Raw genomic sequence first — 14,161 nt, 5'->3', positions numbered from 1 at the left:
AATCATATCTTTTCAAAATCTTTTTCAAAAAAATCAAATCTTTTTCATTTTTCTTTTATGATTTTCGAAAATTTTAAAAATTTATTTTCAAAATCATTTTCTTATCTTTATTTCAAAATTTCGAAAACTTTACTAACCATTAATGTGATTGATTCAAAAATTTGAAGTTTGTTACTTTCTTGTTAAGAAAGGTTCAATATTTAAATTCTAGAATCATATCTTTTAGTTTCTTGTTAGTCAAACAATCAAATTTTAATTTTAAAAATAAAATCTTTTCCAAAATATCTTTTTCAATCATATTTTATCAAAATATCTTTTTTTAAAATTATATCTTTTTCAAAATTAATTTCAAAATTTTTTCTAAACTTCTTATCTTTTCAAAATTGATTTTCAAATCTTTTTCAACTAACTAATTGACTTTTTGTTTGTTTCTTATCTTTTTCAAAACCACCTAACTACTTTCCTCTCTCTAATTTTCGAAAATTACCTCCCTCTTTTTCAAAATACTTTTAATCAACTAATTGTTTCAAATTTTAATTTTAATTGTTTTTCTTCTCTCAATTTTCGAAAATCACTAACTGTTTTTCAAAAATAATTTTCGAATTTCTCCCTATCTCATCTTCTTCTATTTATTTATTTAATTACTAACACTCTTCTCTTCATCTTAAAATTTGAAGCCTCTCTTCCTCTCTGAGTTCGAATTTTCCTCTTTTCCTTCTTCTATTCTTTTCTTCTTCTACTAACATAAAGGAATCTCTCTACTGTGGTAAAGAGGATCCCTATTATTATTTTCTGTTCCCTTCTTTTTCATATGAGCAGGAGCAAGGACAAGAATATTCTTGTTGAAGCAGATTCTGAACCTGAAAGGACTCTGAAGAGAAAACTAAGAGAAGCTAAATTACAACAATCTAGAGGCAACCTTATAGAAATTTTCGAAAAGGAAGAGGAGATGGCAGCCGAAAATAATAATGCAAGGAGGATGCTTGGTGATTATACTACACCTACTTCCAAGTTTGATCGAAGAAGCATCTCAATCCCTGCCATTGGAGCAAACAATTTTGAGCTGAAGCCTCAACTAGTTACTATAATTCAACAGAACTGCAAGTTTCATGGACTTCCATCAGAAGATCCCTATCAGTTTTTAACTGAGTTCTTGTAGATCTGTGAGACTGTTAAGACTAATAGAGTAGATCCTGAAGTCTACTGGCTCATGCTTTTCCCTTTTGCTATAAGAGACAGAGCTAGAACATGGTTAGACTCACAACCTAAAGATAGCTTGGACTCTTGGGATAAGCTAGTCACGACCTTCTTGGCTAAATTCTTTCCTCCTCAAAAGCTGAGCAAGCTTAGAGTGGATGTTCAGACTTTCAAACGAAAAGATGGTGAATCCCTCTATGAAGCTTGGGAAAGATACAAGCAGATGACCAAAAGGTGTCCTTCTGACATGCTTTCAGAGTGGACCATTTTGGATATATTCTATTATGGTCTATCTGAGTTCTCTAAGATGTCACTGGACCATTCTGCAGGTGGATCCATTCACCTAAAGAAAACCCCTACAGAAGCTTAAGAACTCATTGACATGGTTGCAAATAACCAATTCATGTACACTTCTGAGAGGAATTATGTTTGTAATGGGACGCCTCAGAGGAAGGGAGTTCTTGAAATTGATGCTCTGAATGCCATATTGGCTCATAACAAAATGTTGACTCAGCAAGTCAACATGATTTCTCAAAGTCTGAATGAAGGGCAAAATGCATCCAACAGTACTAAAGAGGCATCTTCTGAAGAAGAAGCTTATGATCCTGAGACCCTGCAATGGCAGAGGTGAATTACATTGGTGAACCCTATGGGAACGCCTATAATTCTTCATGGAGAAATCATCCAAACTTCTCATGAAAGGATCAACAAAAGCCCCAACAAGGCTTTAATAATGGTGGAAGAAACAGGCTCAGTAATAGTAAGCCTTTCCCATCATCTTCTCAGCAACAGACAGAGAATTCTGAGCAGAGCTCCTCTAGCTTAGCAAATATAGTCTCTGATCTGTCTAAGGCCACTTTAAGTTTCATGAGTGAAACAATGTCCTCCATTAGAAATTTGGAGGCACAAGTGGACCAGCTGAGTAAGAAAATCACTGAAACTCCTCCTAGTACTCTCCCAAGCAATACAGAAGAGAATCCAAAAAGAGAGTGCAAGGCCATTGACATAATCAAAATGGCCGAACCTAGAGAGGAAGGGGAGGATGTGAATCCCAATGAGGAAGACCTCATGGGGCGTTTCCCAAACAAGAAGGAGTTCCCTATTGAGGACCTAAAGGAATCTGAGGCTCATATAGAGACCATAGAGATTCCTTTAAACCTCCTTCTTCCATTCATGAGCTCTGAAAACTATTCTTCCTCTGAAGAGGATGAAGATGTAACTGGAGAGCAAGTTTCTCAATATCTAGGAGCTAGCATGAAGTTGAATGCTAAGTCTTTTGGTAATGTGACTTGGGAAGATGCACTTCCCTTGCTCATTAGTGAACCAGATAGATGGGTTTAGTAAACTTTACCTCAAAAGAAACAAGATCCTGGTAAATTCTTAATACCCTATACCATGGGTACCATGACCTTTGAGAAGTCTCTGTGTGACCAAGGGTAAGGTATAATTCTTATGCCACTCTCTGTAATGAAGAAACTGGGAATCTTTGAGGTACAAACTGCCACTTTCTCATTAGAGATGGCAGACAAGTCAATAAGACAAGCTTATGGAATGGTAGAGGACGTGTTAGTGAAGGTTAAAGGCCTTTACATCCCTGCTGATTTCATAATCTTAGACACTAGGAAGGAAGAAGATGAATGCATCATCCTTGGAAGAACCTTCCTAGCCACAGCAGGAGCTGTAATTGATGTTAACAGAGGAGAATTAGTCCTTTAATTGAATGGGGACTACCTTGTGTTTAAGGCCCAAGGGTATCCCTCTGTAAGCATGAAAAAGAGGCACAATAAGCTTCTCTCAATACAGAGTCAAACAAAGCCCCCACAGTCAAACTCCAAGTTTGGTGTTGGGAGGCCACAACCAAACTCTAAGTTTGGTGTTGGGAGGTCCCAACAATGCTCTGAACATATGTGAAGCTCCATGCGAGCTCACTGTCAAGCTATTGACATTAAAGAAGCGCTTATTGGGAGGCAACCCAATTTTTATTTATCTATATTTTTTTATTGTTCTTTTATATCTTATTAGGTTCATGATCATGTGGAGTCACAAAACAAATGCTAAAATTAAAAACAGAATAAAAAACAGCAGAAGAAACAGCACACCCTGGAGGAAGAGCTTACTGGCTTTTAAACGCCAGTAAGGAGCATCTGACTGGTGTTTAACGCCAGAACAGAGCATGAATCTGGCATTAAACGCCAGAAACAAGCAGCAGTCTAGCGTTTAAACGCCAGGATTACACCATGAGGAGAGTTGGCGTTAAATGCCAGAAACAAGCATGGAACTAGCGTTCAACGCCAAAAACATGCTGCAGACTGGCGTTGAACACCCAAAACAAGCATAGAGCTGGCATTTAACGCCAGAAACAAGCTTCAGTTTGGTGTTAAACGCCAGGATTGCAGGCAGAGGGCGTTTTACATGCCTAATTGGTGTAGGGATGATTCATCCTTGACACCTCAGGATCTGTGGACCCACAGGATCACCTCAGGATCTGTGGACCCCACAGGATCCCCACCTACCTCAACTCACCTTCTCTCCTCTTCACACAATCCAATAACACTCTTTCCTATCACCTCTTTACCACTCACATCCATCCACTCTTCCCCATAAACCCCACCTACCTTCAAATTCAAAATCTCTTTCCTACCCAAACCCACCCTTGGCCGAAATCTATACCACTCTCCCTCTCCTCCATGTCTTCTTCTTCTTCTTCTATTCTTTCTCTTCTTTTGCTCGAGGATGAGCAACATTCTAAGTTTGGTGTGGTAAAAGCATAGCTTTTTTATTTTTCCATAACCATTTATGGCACCTAAGGCCGGAGAAACCTCTAGAAAGAGGAAAGAGAAGACAAAAGCTTCCACCTTCGAGTCATGGGAGATGGAGAGATTCATCTCCAAGGTCCATAGCTCAGTAGTAGAGCATTTGACTGCACATCAAGAGGGCCCACTCATGGACCTCAACAAGAGCATGAGGAATTCCCTCATCAAGAAATCCCTGAGATACCTCAGGGGATACACTTTCCTCCACACAATTAATGGGAGCAACTAAGGATAGGAGCACCAAAATCACTAGGGATCAAGCAACAAAGGCAAGGAAGAGACATAGAGGAGCTCAAGGACACCATTGGTCCTTCAAGAAGAAGGCGCCACCATCACTAAGCTGGACTCATTCCTTAACTTCCTTGTTCTTATCTCTCTGTTTTTCGATTTTTGAGCTTCATGTTTGTCTATGTTTGTGTCTTTACTACATGATCATTAGTATTTAGTAACTATGTCTTAAGGCTATGAATAATTCCATAAATCCTCCACCTTTCTTAAATGAAAAATGTTTTTAATACAAAAGAACAAGAAGTACATGAGTTTCGAATTCATCATTGAAATTAGTTTAATTATATTGATCTGGAGATAAATACTTTTTTTTTTCTGAATGAATGCTTGAACAGTGCATATTTTTTATCTTGTTGTTTGTGAATGTTAAAATTGTTGGCTCTTGAAAGAATGATGAAAAAGAGAAATGTTGTTGATGATCTGAAAAATAATAAAATTGATTCTTGAAGCAAGAAAAAGCAGTGAAAAAGAAAAAGCTTGTGGAAAAAAAAGTGGCGAAAAAAATATAAAAGAAAAAGAAAAAACAGCAAGCAAAAAAAGCCAATAGCCCTTAAAACCAAAAGGCAAGGGTAAAAAGGATCCAAGGCTTTGAGCATCAATGGATAGGAGGGCCCAAAAAATAAAATCCAAGCCTAAGCGGCTAAATCAAGCAGTCCCTAACCATGTGCTTGTGGCATGCAAGTCCAAGTGAAAAGCTTAAGACTGAGTGGTTAAAGTCATGATCCAAAGCAAAAAGAGTGTGCTTAAGAGCTCTGGATACCTCTAACTGGGGACTTTAGCAAAGCTGAGTCACAATCTGAAAAGGTTCACCCAGTCATGTGTCTGTGGCATGTATGTATCCGGTGGTGTTCCGGGGGTTACCTGAAATTGTAGGTCGATCTTGGACGAGATCTTCTGTACTGGTCAGAACGGAGGTATCCGATTTGTAGGACTTGATGGAGGTGCTGATCCCTTCGTCTCTGGAGGGTGGGGGGTACCTGCAAGGGACTTCGATGCTTAAGTTAGCAAGGGTATTAAGCAGGTATTTAGTAGAATCAGAGTATGGGTTATACCTAGGTGCTCCAGTGTATTTATAATGGTATAGAGTGACCTCTTTAGATGAGATAAGTTAGTTATCTTATCTTATCTTTATCTTATCTTTGACTGGGGTCCTCGTATCTTCAAGGGAACCGCCTTTATCTCTACGGGCTTGGGCTGCCCTTGGATTCGGGATGTGTTCCTTTATTTGGGCCCTTTATTGGGCTTTCCTGTGATATGGCCGAACTCTTTGAGAAGAGGTCGGGTCATCCTGACCTGAAGAGGTAGGTCGCTTTGTCTGTAGAGCATCCCGGGTCGGACAGCTCAACCCAGAGTATGAACAGGTGGTAATACTGGAAAACAAAGTGCTTAGGGCCACGGCCAAGACTCGTAAAAGTAGCTGTGTTCAAGAATCAACATACTTAACTAGAAGAATTAATAACACTATCTGAACTCTGAGTTCCTATAGATGCCAATCGTTTTAAACTTCAAAGGATAAAGTGAGATGCCAAAACTGTTCAGAAGCAAAAAGCTACAAGTCCCGCTCATCTAATTAGAACTAATATTCATTGATATTTTGGGATTTATAGTATATTCTCTTCTTTTTATCCTATTTGATTTTCAGTTGCTTGGGGACAAGCAACAATTTAAGTTTGGTGTTGTGATGAGCAGAAAATTTATACGCTTTTTGGCATTAATTTTAGGTAGTTTTTAGTAGGATCTAGCTACTTTTAAGGATGTTTTCATTAGTTTTTATTCAAAATTCACATTTCTGGACTTTACTATGAGTTTGTGTGTTTTTCTGTGATTTTAGGTATTTTCTGGCTGAAATTGATGGACCTGAGCAAAAATCTGATTCAGGCTGAAAAAAGGACTGCTGATGCTGTTGGATTCTGACCTCCCTACACTCAAAATAGATTTTCTTAAGCTACAGAATTCCAAATGGCGCGCTCTTAACGGCGTTGGAAAGTAGACATCCAGAGCTTTCCAGCAATATATAATAGTTCATACTTTATTCGAATTTAGATGACAAACACTGGCGTTCAACGCCAGTTCTATGCTGCATTCTGAAGTAAAACATCAGAAACACGTCACAAACCAGAGTTAAACGCCAAAAACACGTTACAACTTGGTGTTTAACTCCAAGAGAAGGCTTTGCACATGTAAAGCTCAAGCTCAGCCCAAGCACACACCAAAGTTGGCCCCGAAAGTGGATTTCTGCACTTAGACTTATTTCTGTAAACCCTAGTAGCTAGTTTAATATAAATAGAACTTTTTACTAGTGTACTAGTGTCTAGTCTTTTTCCAGGTCTAGTCTTTTGACCATTCGGTCTTTTGATCATTCATGGGGCTGGCCATTCATCCATGCCTGGACCATCACCTATGTATTTTCAATAATGGAGTTTCTACACACCATAGATTAAGGGTGTGGAGCTTTGCTGTTCCTTGAGTATTAATGCAATTACTACTATTTTCTACTCAATTCATGCTTATTCTTATTCTAAGATATTCACTGCACTTCAACATGATGAATGTGATTATCCGTGACACTCATCATCATTCTTACCTATGAACGCGTGATTGACAACCACTTCTGTTCTACCTTAGAACGAGCGCGTATTTCTTGGATTCCTTAATCAGAATCTTCGTGGTATTAGCTAGAATTATTGGCGGCCATTCTTGAGAATCCGGAAAGTCTAAACCTTGACTGTGGTATTCCGAGTAGGATTCAGGGATTGAATGACTGTGACGAGCTTCAAACTCGTGATTGTTGGGCGTAGTGACAAACGCAAAGGAATCAATGGATTCTATTCTGACATGATCGAGAACCGACAGATGATTAGCTGTGCTGTGACAAGAGCATTTGGACCATTTTTACTGAGAGGATGGGAAGTAGCCATTGACAACGGTGATGCCCTACATACAGCTTGCCATAGAAAGGAGTATGAAGGATTAGATGAAAGCAGTAGGAAAGTAGAGATTCAGAAGGGACAAGCATCTCCATACACTTATCTGAAAGTCTCATCAATGAATTACATAAGTATCTCTATCTTTATTTTATGCTTTATTTAATATTATTATATTTCAAAAACCATTATAATCATTTGAATCAGCCTAACTGAGATTTACAAGATGACCATAGTTTGCTTCATACCAACAATCTCCGTGGGATCGACCCTTACTCACGTAAGGTTTATTACTTGGATGACCCAGTGCACTTGCTGGTTAATTGTGCGAAGTTGTGAAGAATGTGAGTGAACCATAGTAGTGTGCACCAAGTTTTTTGAGCCATTGTTAAGAATTGTTCAAGTTAGGAAAAGAGTAAATCACAATTTTGCCTATCAGTGTTGCTTCTGCAAGAGTTTGATATAGAAATAAGAGACAGAAAAGGGATAGAGAACCAAGTAGCTGACCACCTGTCCTGGATAGAACCAGAAGCAGGAGCATCCCTCCCTCCTACTGAGATCTCTGAAACCTTTCCGGATGAGAAATTGTTTACCATTCAGGAAGCACCGTGGTTTGCATACATTGCAAACTATAAAGCTGTGAGATTCATACCCAAAGAGTACAACAGGCAGCAAACAAAAAAATTGGCTTCTAATGCAAGGTACTACTTGTGGGATGAACCATATCTCTTTAAAAGATGTGCAGACGGAATAATCTGTTGATGTGTACCTAGAGAAGAGGCACAGAAGATCCTATGGCACTGCCATAGATCACAATATGGAGGATATTTTGGAGGTGAGCGAACAGCCACAAGGGTTCTCCAATGTGGCTTCTACTGGCCTACTCTCTATAGAGACTCCCGAGAGTTTGTAGGTAACTGTGACAGTTGCTAGAGAGCTGGTAATCTGCCTCACGGCTATGCCATGCCTCAGCAAGGGATCTTAGAGATTGAGTTGTTTGATGTATGGGGCATTGACTTCATGGGACCTTTTCCACCATCATATTCAAACACTTACATTCTGGTGGCAGTAGACTATGTATCTAAATAGGTAGAAGCAATTGCAACACCCACTAATGATACTAAGAGAGTGCTGAAATTCCTCCAGAAGCACATCTTTAGCAGATTTGGTGTCCCTAGAGTACTAATTAGTGATGGCGGCACTTATTTCTGTAATAAACAACTTGACTCTGCTCTGGTTCGATATGGAATTAACCACAAAGTAGCAACTCCATATCACCCACAGACAAATGGGCAGGCTGAAGTCTCAAATAGAGAACTAAAACAAATCCTGGAACGGACTGTAAACAGCCGTAGAAGGGATTGTGCAAGAAGTCTGGATGATGCTCTGTGGGCATACAGAACAACATTTAAGACTCCTATAGGGACCTCTCCATACCAGCTTGTGTATGAAAAAGCCTGTCATCTGCTAGTGGAACTAGAACACAAGGCCTACTGGGCAACCAGGTTCCTAAATCTTGATGCTAAGGTAGTTGGAGAGAAGAGATCACTTCAGTTGAATGAGCTAGAGGAGTTCAGACTCAATGCTTTCGAAATGCTAAAATTTACAAGGAGGAAGTAAAAAAGTTGCATAACAGAAAGCTATCATCTAGAGTCTTTGAGCCAGGATAGAAGGTTCTGTTATTTAACTCTAGGCTCAGATTGATCCCTTGGAAACTAAAATCCAGGTGGAAGGGACCATATATGATTACAAGTGTGTCACCATATGGATATGTAGAGCTTCAAGATATTAACTCTGACAAAAAGTTCATTGTTAATGGGCAGAGAGTCAAACATTATCTTGAAGGCAATGTTGAGCAAGAATACTCAAAGCTGAGACTAGATTAAAGCTCAGTAAAGTCCAGCTAAAGACAGTAAAGAAGCGCTTGCTGGGAGGCAACCCAGCCAATAGCATAAATTAGACATTTATAACAACTATATGAGTCATCTTATTTTGTTATTCATGTTTGTCAATACATTTTAGTAAATAATTCAGAAAAATGAAGGTTCAGAATATAAAGCAGAGGAATCATAGAGAAAAAGAGCTCACTGGCGTAAAAACACCAGTAAAGGTAGCATTCTGGGTGTTAAACGCCAGAATGGGCAGCATTCTGGGTGTTTAACGCCAGAATGAGTAGCGTCCTGGGCGTTCAGAAAAATGCCCAGTGACAAAGGATTTCTGGCGTTTAACGCCAGCCAGGGTACCTGGCTGGGCGTTAAATGCCCAGATTGGCTAGCAGATGGGCGTTAAACACCAGAATTGATACCATTCTGGGCGATTATTGCCAGAACAGCAGGGGGAGGGGAATTTCGTTCCCAATTCATTTTTTTTTCAAATTTTCTTACTTTAATTCATAATTTTCTGCATAAAAACATTACAAATCTTCATCTTTCAATCCCCATTTCAAAAATTATTAATCTTATAAATTCTTCTTAATTCCTTTTCAATTCTTTTTCAAAAACGTTTTTAAATCTCATTTATCTTTCTAATCTATTTCCAAATCTTTTTAAATCATCCATATTGTCTTTTATTTTTTTAGATGAATCAACAAAAATTCATATTTCAATTCCTAATATCTTTTTCATATCTTTCAAATTTTTAAATCTATCTTTTTCATATCATGTTTATCTTTTATCAATCATATTTTTTATCTTTTTCTAAAATTTCAAACCCAGTCCCCCTCCCTTTTAAAAGTATGTTCGGCCTCCCCCTTGAGCCATCTTTCGAATCCTTCTCTCCCTCTATTCCTTTTCTTTCTTTTCTTTTGCTTGAGGACAAGCAAAGCTCTAAGTTTAGTGTATTTTTCCATGATCACTGACCAAGATCATGGCCCCTAAAGGAAAACAAACCACTCTAAGAGGCAAGGAAAATAATTCAAAACCACAATGGATACATGAGAGGTTCTGCACCAAAGAACATGCAAACCATTACTTCAAAATTATGGGCAGAAGATCAGTGATCCCAAAAGTTAAATTCGATCTGAAAGGAGACGAATATCCGGAGATCCAAGAATATATTCGAAATAGAGGCTGCAAAGTCCTAGCTAATCCTGAGGCACTTGTGGGAAGATTAGAGGGAACTGCCTTCCACACCTTTCGAACTATGGTCAGAGGGAAGATTATTTACTTCCACCTTGATAAAGTGAGAGAAGTCCTAAAACTTCCTCAATTACAAGATGATCCATAATCCTTTAATAGGAGAATGGCTAAAGATAAAAAGTTAGATCAAGTTCTAGAGGATATATGCTTCCCTAGAACCAAGTGGATAACCAACACAAAAGGTGTCCCAAACCAACTGAAGAGAGGAGATCTCAAACCAGTTGCTAGGGGCTGGCTAGATTTCATTGGGCGTTTTATTCTTCCCACCAATAATCGCTCTGAAGTCACTGTCAAGAGGGCAGTGATGATTCACTGTATTATGCTGGGAAAAGAGGTGGAGATTCATCAGCTAATTCCTTGTGAAATTTACACATTTGCACACAAGGAATCCATTGAAGCCAAGTTGGCTTGGATAAGTCTGTTATGTAAAGATGCTGGGGTGAAGATAGGTGTGGATGAGTATATCCCAATTGAACGCTCAATCACCAAAAAGGTAATAGATGGTCCTCAAGTTCAAGACAACCTCAACAAGAGGAGGGTGCATGAACTCCTTCCAGGAATTGCTCAATTTGACTATTGGGCCCGCTTAGAAGCATATGTCACCAAGCTACAAGAAGATGGATCAACTCAAAGAAGAGCAGCAGAATCAGAATAGCATGCTTTGTAAATTGCTCAAGGAACAGGAGCAGCAAAGGCGTGAACTATAGGAGCTGAAGAGCCAGAGGCTATCCCTTGAAGTGCCAGGTGTCCCATAGATTGAAGGAGCACCTATCTCCCAAAAATCAAGGTTGTTGAGTCCTAACTCTGTGATAACTTCTGTTATTAGAGACCTATTGATGAGTTTGGAAAACTCTAAATTAATATTTGTTATGACTAAACATTATTAATTATATTAATTGAAAAATTATTAAATTGATTCTAATTCTTACTTGTAAAATTAATAATTTTGTGATGCAGGTTTTTAATTGGGCAAAAAAAAGCAGAATTATTACAAGCCCAACAAGCTTAAAACCATTCAGCATTATTTAATGTTTCCTATATTATGTGGCTGAAGTAATTTGTGATTATTTGGGCCAGAATCAAAACATTATCATAGGCCCAAATTAAAGTTAACATTCAACATTGATACAAAATTCCTTTGATCCATATGGCTGAATTAATGGTTATAATACTTGGGCCAAAATTGAACTATTATTGCTACAAGCCCAAGTTAATCATTTTTGCTATACACCCAATGCATGATCCGAAAACAATTAACCAGGAAAGCAAATGTTGTTATTGCTTTATGCCTTCAATAGATCTCACACTTCACCATGTGATGGATTCAAATTTCATTAAAGTGAAGTTAATAAATGTATGGGAACTATGAGAGAGAAAGTGTCATTGATTTGATTGAGGACATCAATACTACACGCTAAACTGCAAGGAAAGCAAAAGCAATCTCATTTCAATTAATTTGATTCATTTAACTGCTTTTCTTCTAGCTCTATCCTCTCTCTCACCTCTTTCTTCTCTCCGGTCATATCACAGAGGAAATTATTGAAGCTAAGTTGAGCTACCAAAAGAAAGAAGGAGCTACATGCATCAAGACCATCGAACTGATGGCAAGAAAACATAAAAAATGTAGTGGCTGAGATTCTTATCACTTATGGAAAGATATGGTAATGATATCTTGGCTTCTCCATACCAAAAATGGTTGAAAGAGATTCGGCTAGCAAGGAGAAGATCCTTGGAGGGATGGCTTGTCACTGCTTTTGAGTTCACTCATCACAGAAGGTAGCTAGGGTGGCTACGTAAGGGAGGAAGCAAAAGTGGAGCAGAAGAAGTCATCATCATCATGAAGCATCAAGCGCCAGAAATTCATCTTGGAGAGCAAGCAAAGGATAGAGCGCTCGGATTGATGAAGATTGATGACCAAGGAAGGACTAGAGGTAATTGCATATTGGGTTTTGCATGGGTTATCTCTTCTCTCTCTCTGGCCGAACCAGTTTTGTTCTTGGAGAAGAAGAAGTTGGCTTGGTTTTTGGCTTTAAAGGTGGAGGCTTCCCTCTTCTATAAAAAGAGAGAACAGCATTGGTTTGATATAAGGAGAAAGAGTGAGAGTGCAAGGCATAGAGTTCTCAAAGCTACCCGAGCTAACAGATTTTTCTTCTCCTTCAATGTATTTTGTTTTGTAATTTTTCTGTTTAATTTTGTCATGAAAAAGCCATAGAGCGGAAAAAGGCAGAGAGTGCAAAATTGAAAGAAAAAGCCATAGATGTCCTTAGAGTTCCTTTGTACATCTGTGTTGTGTTTCATGATTCTGTGGGAATCCCCTTGTAAGTTGGGTTAGCACTTTACAATCTGTAATCAATGAGATTATAGTGAAACAACAAGATCCTCAACCAAAAGGCAATCCGAACCAAACAATCTTGCCTTCTTGTCACAAATGGAGCCCAAGAATGTAAGACAAGCTCTTGAAGATCCATCATGGGTTAAAGCCATGCAAGAAGAGCTTGCTCAATTCGACAAGAATGAGGTTTGGACATTAGTACCTCATCCGGATGGTAAGAAGGTAACGGGTACTAAGTGGGTTTTTAAAAATAAACTTGGTGAGGATGGACAAGTTGTTCGTAACAAGGCTAGATTAGTGGCCCAAGGTTACGATCAAGAAGAGGGCATAGATTTTGATGAATCTTTTTCTCCGGTAGATAGAATGGAAGCAATTAGGTTGCTTCTTGCCTATGCTGCCCATAAGGGCTTTAAAATATTTCGAATGGATGTAAAATGTGCTTTCTTTAATGGTTTTATTGATAGAGAAGTGTTTGTGGCACAACCCCCCAGTTTTGAACATAAGGATTTTCCAAATCATGTTTTCAAACTCTCTAAGGCTCTTTATGGTCTTAGACAAGCTCCAAGAGCTTGGTATGAAAGGCTTAATGCCTTCTTGTAGGAAAATCAATTTCAAAGGGGTACCACGGATACTACTTTATTTATTAAAGCATCTAATGATTATATTCTCCTAGTTCAAGTTTATGTGGATGACATTGTGTTTGGATCGGCCAATGAGTCCTTGTGTGAAGAGTTTGAAAAACTCATGACTAGTGAGTTTGAAATGAGTTTAATGGGAGAGCTTACTTTCTTTCTTGGCCTCCAAATTAAACAAACTCCTAGTGGTACTTTTATTCACCAAGGAAAGTATGCAAAAGAACTTATCAAAAAATTTGGCCTAGAAAGTTCCAAATCAATGGGAACACCAATGCATCCTAACACAAAACTTGAAAAGGATGATAATGGGAAAGATGTGGATGAAACAAGGTATAGAGGAATGATTGGTTCACTCATGTATCTAACCTCCTCTAGACCGGATATTCTTTAAAGTGTGGGTGTATGTTCAAGATTTCAATCTCACCCAAAAGAATCTCATCTTTCAGCCGTTAAATGCATCATTAGATACATTAAGGGAACTAGTGATTATGGCTTGTGGTATCCAAAATCTGATTATTTTTGTGCAGTAGGATTTTGTGATGCAGATTATGTGGGAGATAAAGTGGATAGACGAAGTACATCCGGCATGTGTTGCTTCCTTGGAAGCTCACTCAACATGTGGTCAAGCAAAAAATAAGCCACAGTGGCTCTATCCACAGCTGAAGCTGAATATATATCTGCATCTGCATGTTGTTCACAATTAATTTGGTTAAAAGCGCAGTTGGAAGATTACAAATCAAAGATCAATAGTATACCCTTGTTTTGTGATAACATGAGTGCTATAAATATTTCAAAAAATCATGTTTTTCACTCAAGAACTAAGCACATTGAAATC

At 38.4% G+C, this 14,161-nt stretch overlaps 1 non-coding gene across 1 annotated transcript; it reads right to left on the bottom strand.

The window, feature by feature from the left end:
• Nucleotides 1-1,342: 1,342 nt before the first annotated feature.
• On the bottom strand, nt 1,343-1,450 carry LOC112713390 (small nucleolar RNA R71). The gene has a single exon (XR_003158363.1). It is a non-coding gene; the product is annotated as a small nucleolar RNA R71 (small nucleolar RNA).
• Nucleotides 1,451-14,161: the final 12,711 nt, after the last annotated feature.

The sequence above is a fragment of the Arachis hypogaea genome, chromosome 9 (assembly GCF_003086295.3).
Source record: "Arachis hypogaea cultivar Tifrunner chromosome 9, arahy.Tifrunner.gnm2.J5K5, whole genome shotgun sequence".
NCBI lineage: Eukaryota > Viridiplantae > Streptophyta > Magnoliopsida > Fabales > Fabaceae > Arachis > Arachis hypogaea.
This window is presented reverse-complemented; position numbering and strand designations above follow the sequence as displayed.